The following is an 8627-nucleotide window of genomic DNA, read 5'->3' as shown; positions in this document are numbered from 1 at the left end:
CTGGGCTTTGTGGCAACTTTTCAAGTGGAGTTGAATGGCTTTGGGTTGTTGAAATAATTCCTACAATGTAATTTGGCAGATGACATCTTATTTTATTAAGTAGACAAATTGGAGTAGAAATCAAGAGCGTGGAACTCTTTGCTAAAATAAATCAGCAACGCTTCCTGTGGGTTTGGAGTAGAAATGGGGGTAAGTCTTACAAGTCCACCCTAGGACATCTGACAATCAAATCAAAACCAGGTGTAACCTCTATCACCATAGCCTGTCCCTTCCAACCACTTCCAGGTAGCTAATCTTGTGTGGTTCTGATAAGTAGCACGTGGTCTCCTGGTAGGGGCTCACTAGAATACGCAAAGGAAATCACAAAGGTATGTGTATCAAGCGGGCGTTCTTTGCTTTCAGTTTGGATAGACAGTGTGGTATGCTGGGAGGTTGTCACTTTTGGGAAAATTCTTTGTCACCTGCTCTACTCCAGTCCAGCTGGTTGATTCACATTCTCAAATGGCCTTTCAGACCTTAGTAATAAGAAATGGTCACACTGGGATGTGTTGGGACAATGAGAGTTTGATTCCCTTGACCTGAAGTAATGGCTATGCTTATTGCTGAGGCTATGGCTCAGAGTTTGCTACAGCTAGCATCTCTTCCTCTGTTCCCACTCCTGGGTCAAATGCTTATTACCCTTTAAGGCTAAACTTTTATAAGTAATTAGCAGTTGAATCTTCCCTGGGCTCAATTCTCTTATCCATTTTCTAACCAAATTCCCATTGAAATCAACCACTAGGCTTATTGATTTAATTTAAACTAATTTAATTTTAATCGATGGCTTGCAGTTGCCGTCACTGGAAGTTTAAATTAAGAAAGCCCCAAATGAAGTAAACAAATGGATTTGCTATTTCACAAATATTTACCTTTAAAATGGTTAGTCTACTTGTGCCCATAAAGAAAATGAACCTCTGAATTTTACACAGCACAAGAACCATCCTGGTAATCACCGAGAAAGAATCAACCCTATGTGCGCTCCCTGCTGTCTAGAATCCTGTTCTCCATGTTGAGAGTGATTGGCTTAAGAATGATTTCCCACAAGCTGCCCTATTAAACCTTCATTCACCTTGGAAATGAAGTCAGGGTGAGAGCGTCTTTGTCAAGGGTGCAGAATTCTGACAGCACAACTGTTTCTTTTCGAGTTGCTCAGTGTGACAATTGTGAAGTCCTCATTGGCTTCGAAAGACTTAGGAATAATTCTAAGACTGGAGTTGCCTGAGGGAGCCTTTGGGGCACACCGATCAGAACTGACCAAGACAAGCCCACTTTTTAAAATTCTGTGTGGCTGCCCTCCCTTTTGTTTTGAGTTTAAGTGTCTTTCATCCTGGCCTGAGCTGTGGCCATTTTTCTTCAGGCTTGACCCAGCCATTTATCCCACTTTCGTTTGGCAGAAGAATAGAAAACAACATTTGCAGCATCCCTAAATTAATTATACTTTTCTCAAGCTAAAGGACTGTGACACAGCCCCAAAACAGCAACTGAAAACTAATTCCTTAAAAGAATATGAAAAAAGGAAGTTGTATAAGATAGGGTAATTAATCTTGCAATAAAAATAATTGTTTACAGTTAAAATTAATGTAACATGCATTCCTCAGCAGATAATAAATTATGGACTTTCTCATTAGCATTTGAATTGATTTCCTCTAATTTCTGAGGAGCACATGAGCATGTGACTAGATTAAGTTTAATTGGACTACAGCTGGTGCTGATTGTAGACGCAGAGGGTGGGGGCTTTGCTGACTGATTGGCCGTCTTTCTTTGAATTTTGTTTTCCTGGTTCTTCTCTCTCTCTCTTTTTTTTCCCCTCTTTGCCAATGTTTTTACCCTTGCAGGTAATAAATATAGCTTTAAAAGGTAGTTAAGCAGAGATAGGCCTAAGGTTTGGATAATGGCTGCCCACGAATTTCTACCAAGAGCAACCCAGTTTGACACATGTTTATCACATTTGATATTTGTTATTGTTTTTATTCTTACATAAGAATTATTTATTTATTTATTCATTTATTTTTGCCAACAGTTAGCTTTTTAGGCATTCACTATGCACCTCATTTGTATTAGGCACTTGGTGTGCCAATTTTTGACCTTCAGGGAAGTTTCTCTATACATTTTTCTTGGAGTATAAGCTAAGGTTCAGAGGGAGTAAACTACTTCATTATCAAAGGAAACACAAATGGGTATGGTACAGTTGAGACCAAAATGCCCAACCCCCAATTCTATGAAATCATACTCTTAGCTACTTATTACTCCAATTACTTAAAGAATCAAGGGGTTTAATTGTTCTGCTGGTAGAGAAAAGAAAATGACCTTCTCTGTCGTCATGACTAAGCATCTGAGCAGTTTGAACAGCATCCTTAGGAGATGGCAAGCAGCTAACCAGGGGTTAATTTACAGCTGATGAAGTCACCATGGAGATGGGCAGAGCTTCTAATAGGCACATAATTAGAAAAAAAAAGCATGAAACCAATTAATATTGGTCTATTACTGGTGAGAAGAAGCCAATATTTCAGAAAAGGCAAGAAGAATTGATAAGGCTCCAGCTTTGTTCTTCTGGGGTGTGTCTGATTACAGCTGAGAAAATTAAAACAAAAGAACAATTGCAGACTTTTAGCTTTACAATGCAATGTTTTCTCTTAGAATGAATTTCTCACTTAAATGAAGTAGAACTATTTAAAACGATTTGAAGAGAAAACTCCTTCAGTGAACCAATGGGACTTAGTGATGTGAAGCTTTGCGCTTTCCTCATGTAAGTGAGGCCTTAGAACCTACAGGAATGCTTCAAGCCTTTTGTGATATCTACAGTAGGAAGAACAGCAACGTTGAGGGAGGCATTCTCTTAGCAGTTGTTAGAATAGTGTTGAGTGAATTTAATGGCTTCTTCTGGGTTACTGTGGGTCCCTGTTCTGAGTCTATTATGTCTTGTCACATTGTTGGTTATTTATCATAGACTATCTCCTGAACACAAGGCCTACCTTAAGTGTAATAATTACAGAAAAGTATAGGGATTATTTATCATTATAACCAAAATTTTATTTTGACTGGAAGGATGTATACTTCAAAAGACATTGCTTCCCTCTTCTTTCCATAGTTCGGAAAGCTGGAGCTGCCATGCTGCTTGCATGGGAGTGCTCTTGTTTTGTTTAGGTCTGGCCTGCTGGGTTTGCTTAGAGTCGCACACATGGGCATGGGTTGACGGTTATTTGCTGGAGTAGAGGTAACTCAACAATTGGCTACACCACTGAAGAAAATGACTTCCCTCACCCTTCAGAAGGCATTGACTATCAATAGCTTCTCACGGGGAGGAGGATTCCTGAATCCTTGCCCTATCCATGATGCAGGGTTGACAGACCCAGTCTTATGCCAGTAACCACCATTACCATGACATCATAGGAGCAGTTGTCACGTGACATCCAGAAGGTGGTGTTTCTTAAACTGTGTCCAACCTGGCTCTTACATTCTTTCTTCCCTCTCTTCTACAATTATTCCTGAGCCTGGTGGGATATTCCCGATAGATACAGTTGTCCCATTCAAAGCCAAGCACTCAGTAACTGCTTATTGTGAGAGCTTTGGCCAGTCATGAATTTCTGCACTGTCACTCACTGACTGCAAAGAGAAGCTTTTCTGACAGAGGCCGAGGGCAGCTCTCATCCGCAGATATAAACACAACTTTAAATAGTTTTAGGAAAAAATGGATATTGAACGTCTTCTGCCTTGTCTTCTTTGCCACATGTATTTATCTTGTACTCTGTGGGCTATTCATGAATTCGAGTGTCTATCTAGGTAGCTCTATGGATACGCAAGAGGAGACTGAGGAGGCATGCTCTGTTAGGTTACATTTCTGCTATTTTGGAAGGGAACATTTGGTCAAGAGAAGAACTCCAGAATATTGAAAACAGAATCTTTTTTTTTTTTTTTTAAAGAAACACACACACATGCACATATTCATTTTGAGTCTAGTTTCCCCTGTCTGCTTAAGTATTAACTACAACAAGGAGATAAGGTGGTTGAAGTGTTAATATTTTAGTTGAATATATGTGATCCAGGGGACTGTCCTACTTGCAGCCTATTCTGACACTTTGGCTTTTAATACTTTCATATGTATATTTATTATTATTATTTTTGCTAACTTCTTAAATACCTTTCCTTCCCCACACCCTTTGCTCTTCCCTTGCTTTTGACTGTTTAAAATCCATAGTTCATGTTCCTGGTCTCTGCTTTATCATAAGCTGAAATATAGCCCCCCCACAAGACAAAGTGCCACGTTGTTGCAAGCTTGCCTTCTCACCTCATTATGGTCCAGCAGAGCATGATGTCACACTTGACCCGGTACCAGCCTGCCCATAAATGACACAGCCTGTTCCCCTCTTACTTCCTGGCTCAAGCACCGGGGAAGGGGTTTAATATGAAATTCATGCCGTGATGACAGATTTAAAAGTTGCTACAAACTCTAACAGACAGCAAGTGTGGTTTGGAGACATACATGCAACAAGCACAGCTCTCTTGTATTCTGAAGTGATGACATTCTTCGTTTAAGGAGTTACGTTTATATAGCTCATTATCGTAGCCTGTCTATGAAACCAGGGTGGTAGGTCGAAGGGGAAAGAAGCCTAAATTGGATATGAAGACATTTACCAGAAGAATTTCCCAAATCTTAATGAGCAGCTTAAGTGCTGCACACATGTGTAGGAATGTAATTGGGGTTGATGCCTTCTGGGGACTCTGAAGCATTTCCTGCTTTCTTTGCCCATTGTACTTTTGGGGGTCTAACACTTTGGCTCTGAAGATCCACATGGTGCTACATTGTAAATCTGTAGACAGCCAACAAATAGAGGTCCAAGCTCCAGCTACTCTGGTTTGGATTTTTCAGGCAATTAAACGAGTGGCACTTTCTAAATGTGTCTGGGGAAGTGTAATGTGTTACGGAGAGGATTTTCTAGAATTCGGCAAGGAGGTATTGCCTCCCCATTTTGGGGAATTTTCCTGGAAAAGAAAGAAGAGTCGCATCTAAATGTCTCGAGAATCTCGGCAAGCAGCGCCTACCTCCTAGGATCTGGGACCTTCAGAGTCTGAGTCCTCACTGGGATCAGGTGCCCCAGTTCCTACCCAGAGTGAGCATGTCTGAGGATGAAGAGGGTGTGTGAGAATATTCTCTTTGGTTGCTTTTCAACCTCTTGGGGTGTTGTTATATCCATTCATCAGGTGAGGAGCAGGAGACATATCCAAGGAGGCAGGTCATCTTCTTGTGAACAGTCTCTAGGTTTCTGCAACTGAGGAAGGACCACTCTAGGGGGTATGGGGGTCAAGTTGGGGTACCTGAGCATTCAGCTGCTGCCCTATGCACCGGTGGGTGGAGCTTCTGGTAGCTTCTGCCTGTGTGCTTCTAAGTCTAGGTGAAGTTGGTTAAGACTGGTTAGAATGTAAGAGAAGTTTTATGGAGCAGAGGTCCTTGATTTAGCAGAACACATTTAGCAGAGGCAAGGGGCTGCTGGCCAGCAAGAGATGCTGGAGAGGCATCGGAAACTTCTGGGAGGACTTCCTCTAGTTGCTTTTGCTTGAGAACAATAGCAGGTTTTATAGTGGAAATGGCCTAGAAAAACCAGTCCGTCACCCTTGCTTATTTCTTGGAAGGTGCAGGCTTGCAGTTTTCATTCTTACAAGGTTGTGGAGCCATTGTTTGGGAATGAACACGAGTTGAAGGGAGCAGTCATAAAGTGGTGCTGACTCTTCATTAACCCTTTAACTCTCTGTTTCACTTTGTATCCTAATGACCTTGGGAAGGTTGCATTGCAAACATCCCTTCGGTCTGGCTTTAACAACTGCTTCATAGCTGGGAGCAGGGAGCGTGAGAAAGTGAAGTGAAGAGGACACTATTTAAACACCAGTCTTTCCGGGGCTCTACGTTTGTTCCCAACTGACTGCAATACAAAGAGCAGACTCAGATCATTGTGCAGCGACCTGGTGTTCACACACTCATTGAAGTTCAGAGGTTCAATTCGAATGCCTGGTGAATCTGTAAACTCAGCAGGATATTTAAACTCCACCAAGCAACGCCACTTATGGGCCGTGGAGGCCAACCTCCACTTTTCCCCATTCTGTCCAGTTATGTGTCAAACATTGTCCCATGTGTGAGCATGGGGAGGTGCCAAAGAAGCCTGCCTCCACCTCTGGCAGGAAGTAGGGCATGCAGATGTCTCTGAGAATTTAGAAGAAGGGTTCTAGTCTGGGGATTGCTGCAGAAAGCCACCCCCAGGCTTCTACTGTGGGCGTTCATATATACTAATTCATTTAACTCTTCAGACATCCTTGACCTGGACGTGCTCTTATTGTCATTTACTCAAGGAAGACACTGAAGCCCCAGAAGCTAAAAGGATGCAGTCAGAATCCAAACCCATGTCAGAGTATTTCAAGTTGGTGAGCAGCACTGTGAATGAATGATATGACTTGAATGTGAAATGTTGTTCCCTGTAGGCCCTTGCTTTTGAACACATGGTCCCAGCAAGAGGAACTTTTTGAGTTGTTGGAAATGTTGGGACTAGAGGCATAGCTGATTGAATTCTGTCATTAGAGGAAGGCATTTAGCCTGTGCCGATGTCCAGTTGTATTTGTGCTTCCTGATCTTCTCAGATGTGAGGAACTGGCTTGACACACTCCAGCCACCGACCACAGAGATGGTCCTGGCACAGCAAACTAACTTCTGGAACTGAGAACCAAAATAAATCCTTTCTCCCTTAAGTCGTATCCATCAGAACAGTGAGGAAAGTAACTAATACAGGCCTTAAAAGATAAAGGCTGGGAGAGGCAGAAACTGCAGGAACCCCCTGAATATGCAGCACTGTTGCTCGGACTTGGAGGTGTGAGTGGGATGGGGTGTGTGTGTGTGGGGAGTTGGTGGTAGTGGGGAGGGGTGAGATGACTGGATGATAATTCAGACAAGGGTGGGCTCCTGCTTAGGAAAGCTTGTCAAATAGATGGTCAAAAGCATCCTTTAGTTGGCCAGCAAAAGTACAGACTCTGTCTGATTGGTTCACTTCAGAGCAGTGACTACCTATGGCCGTTTTTGAAGTACCATAGGCACCCCAGAAGGAAGGGAAGAATTGGCCATGAGCCATGTTTTCCCTGGGGATAGATTGGCTGCATTGTGTTGTGGGTGTTTTGGTCAGGGTTTGTGGCGTTGTGATAAAACACTATGGCCATAAATAATCTAGGGGAGGAAAGGGCTTATTTCAGGTAATAGTTCATCACTGAAAGAAATGAAGAACCAATGGGGAGACAGGAACTAGAGAAGAAGCCATGGAGGAACAAAGCTTACTGGCTGGCTCTTCATGGCTTGCTCTGTCTGTCCGCTTAGAATACAGAATCACCAGCCCAGGGATGTCACTGCCCACAAGGGGTTGCCCTCCCTCATTACTAGAACCAAGAAAATGTACTGCAGGCTTGCCCACAGGCCAATCTGGTGGGAACATTTTCTCAGCTGAGGGATTTCCTCCTCTCAAATGGCTCTAGCTTGTATCAAGTTGACATAAAATTAGGCAGCACATGAGGGAAGGCTCATCTTGACATAGATTTTTAGGGTGACAGGTAATTGATAGAGTCTGGAGACCAGCGTTAAAATGTCATAAAATGTAAAGTCTGCTCACATTTGAATTCAGAGAGGGTTTGACTCAGGATACAGGCCTGTCCGACTGTCTGTCTGTCCGTCATCTGTCTGTACAGATTTTCATTATCTTGGCTGAATTCAGGTTTCTTAAAACAACACAGCCTGTGGTGATAACGGACGCCCCTGGACAAACCGTGTGGAATGACTGGAGATGAAGGACTTAATTGCTTGTTTAATGTTTCCAGCAGATACACAGGTGGACCATTTTGATGCTGCTCAGCCTTAAATTCCACTTTCTCCTACTAAATGCCAGGCTATTTTTGGTAATCAAGGATGAAGGTTATGACAGTAGCTGACATGAGCTAGGCTGTCAGGGTTCAGAGCTTTATTCGATCAGTCAGAAATGTGGGGGAAATAAATGCGGAAATTTAACCTTGGTCCCTGGGGCCAGAAAGGCAGCTGGTTAGCAGTGGTTGTTTTCCAAGTGAATGAGTGAGTGTAAGACTTTAGTCAGACCACTTAAACTTGCCCTGGCTCTTAGTTGGAAATAATAAGCTAAAATCACTTAATGACCTGCCTGAAGTTTTTCAAAGTTCTTTTTTGTATTTCCCCCTCCTAAACATAGGTCCTTATCATTTTATAGTTAATTGTTTTTTGGCTTTAATTCTGTACTGGGCTTTCATGTACATACGATTTCTCTCCCTTTCTCTGGACCTTGTAGTAGGTCATGCTCATGTGGGTATATGATAAACTAAAAATAATTTTCATCATGATTCATTATCCATTAGTTTATTCAATAATTTGTTCATTTTCTGTTTTTCAATGAAATTTAAATTAAATTACTTTTTAAAAAATATTTTTCAAAGCAATAGATTTTCATATGGAGTTTTCATCCATATTTCAGTGTGGTCCTGTCTCTCTGCCCACTTCCCCCCTAATTCTCTGAAATCTCTACTGATTCCTTTTCTTATTCCTTCTTTCTAAGAGTACC

The 8627-nt window shown here is 42.1% G+C and overlaps 1 long non-coding RNA gene across 1 annotated transcript; it reads left to right on the top strand.

The window, feature by feature from the left end:
- The first annotated feature begins 339 nt into the window (after nucleotides 1–339).
- On the top strand, nucleotides 340–8408 carry LOC110317538. The gene is made up of 3 exons (XR_002380326.1): nucleotides 340–368; nucleotides 6664–6890; nucleotides 7753–8408. It is a non-coding gene; the product is annotated as an uncharacterized LOC110317538 (long non-coding RNA).
- Nucleotides 8409–8627: the final 219 nt, after the last annotated feature.

Source organism: Mus pahari, chromosome 3, assembly GCF_900095145.1.
Source record: "Mus pahari chromosome 3, PAHARI_EIJ_v1.1, whole genome shotgun sequence".
Lineage (NCBI taxonomy): Eukaryota > Metazoa > Chordata > Mammalia > Rodentia > Muridae > Mus > Mus pahari.
Note: the sequence above shows the minus strand (reverse complement) of the source record. Positions and strands in the feature narration are given on the sequence as shown.